This window comes from Teleopsis dalmanni, unplaced genomic scaffold (genome assembly GCF_002237135.1).
Source record: "Teleopsis dalmanni isolate 2A unplaced genomic scaffold, ASM223713v2 unscaffolded_contig_0871, whole genome shotgun sequence".
Classification (NCBI taxonomy): Eukaryota; Metazoa; Arthropoda; class Insecta; order Diptera; family Diopsidae; genus Teleopsis; species Teleopsis dalmanni.
The window spans coordinates 7,710-9,866 of NW_024032253.1; the positions used below are offsets into that span (position 1 = coordinate 7,710).

A 2,157-nucleotide genomic window follows, 5' to 3' on the forward strand; every position below is an offset into this window, starting at 1 on the left:
GGTGACCAATTGTTTTTAATGTAACTAAAGGTTCATTAATTTCATCTAATAGGTATAATAATCGTAAAGAAGGAAAAGCAATAAATAACAAAATAATAGCAGGTAAAATAGTTCAAATAATTTCAATAGTTTGTCCATGTAATAAATTTCGATTAGTATAATTATTAAAAAATAATATAAATATTAAATAACCAACTAAGATAGTAATTATAACTAAAATTATTAAAGTATGATCATGAAAAAAAGTTAATTGTTCTATTAAGGGTGAAGCTCTATTTTGAAGGTTTAAGTTTGATCATGTTGAAATTTCTAATAAAAGTAAAATACTTTATATATGAAGCTTAAATCCATTGCTTAAATCTGCCATATTAGAAATTAGTTAATAATGGTAACTCTGAATATCTATGTTCAGCAGGAGGAGAGTTTTGAAATCATTCAATTGAAGAATTTAATTGAATTGAATAAATTATTTGTCGATTTATAATTATGCTTTCTCAAATAATGTATAGGAATAAAATAATTCTTAGTAATGAAATTGTAGACCCAATTGTTGAAATAATATTTCATATAGTGTAAGCATCTGGATAATCTGAGTATCGTCGAGGTATACCAGCTAATCCTAAAAAATGTTGTGGAAAAAAAGTTAAATTTACTCCAACAAATATAATTAAAAATTGACTTTTTAAAAGTTTTGCATTTATATATAATCCTGTAAATAAAGGATATCAATGAATAAATCCAGCTATAATAGCAAATACAGCTCCTATTGATAAAACATAATGAAAATGGGCTACAACATAATAAGTATCATGTAAAATAATATCAACAGAAGAATTAGCTAGAACTACTCCTGTTAATCCTCCAACTGTAAATAAAAACACAAATCCTAAAGCTCATATAGTAGTAGGAGAACAATTCAATTGAGTTCCATGAATTGTAGCTAATCAAATAAAAATTTTAATTCCTGTTGGAACAGCAATAATTATTGTTGCTGATGTAAAATAGGCTCGGGTGTCAACATCTATACCTACTGTAAATATATGATGAGCTCAAACAATAAATCCTAATAATCCAATAGCTAATATAGCATATATTATTCCTAAAGATCCAAAAGTTTCCTTTTTTCCTGATTCTTGTCTAATAATATGAGAAATTATTCCGAATCCTGGAAGAATTAAAATATAGACTTCTGGATGTCCAAAAAATCAAAATAAATGTTGGTATAAAATTGGGTCTCCTCCACCAGCAGGGTCAAAAAATGAAGTATTTATATTTCGGTCAGTTAACAGTATTGTAATTGCACCTGCTAAAACAGGTAAAGATAATAATAATAGTAATGCAGTAATTACAACAGATCAAACAAATAAAGGTATTCGATCAAAAGTAATTCCTAAAGATCGTATATTAATAACAGTAGTAATAAAATTTGCAGCTTCTAGAATAGAAGAAATTCCTGCTAAATGAAGTGAAAAAATAGCTAAATCAACGGAAGCTCCTCCATGAGCAATAATAGAAGATAAGGGAGGATAAACAGTTCATCCTGTTCCAGCTCCGTTTTCAACTATACTTCTTATTAAGAGAAGAGTTAAAGAAGGAGGTAATAATCAAAATCTTATGTTATTTATTCGTGGAAAAGCTATATCTGGGGCTCCTAGTATTAAAGGTACTAATCAGTTTCCAAATCCACCAATTATAATTGGTATTACTATAAAAAAAATTATAATGAAGGCGTGTGCTGTAACAATTACATTGTAAATTTGATCATCTCCAATTAAAGCTCCTGGATGTCCTAATTCTGCTCGAATTAAAATTCTTAAAGAAGTTCCCACTATACCGGCTCATGCACCAAATATAAAATAAAGGGTTCCAATATCTTTATGATTAGTAGAAAAAAGCCATTGTCGCGACTGATTAAATGGCTGAAATTTAGGTGATAGAATAGCCTGTAAATTTATTCATAAGAATTATTTCTATTTAATCAGTAGCTACCTTTATAGTCAAATAAATGATTTTAGACTGCAATTCTAACGGTGTATTTTATTATACTACGGCTTAAGAATTATTTCATACTTTCAGCTTTGAAGGCTACTAGTTTTATTAACTTAAAACCTTTATTTAGTAAAGGTAAAAAATTGAAACTAATAATAATCTAAATCT

The 2,157-nt window shown here is 27.4% G+C and overlaps 1 pseudogene; it reads right to left on the reverse strand.

Moving 5' to 3' along the window:
• Positions 1 to 368: 368 nt before the first annotated feature.
• Positions 369 to 1,943, reverse strand: LOC119663773 (annotated as a pseudogene).
• Positions 1,944 to 2,157: the final 214 nt, after the last annotated feature.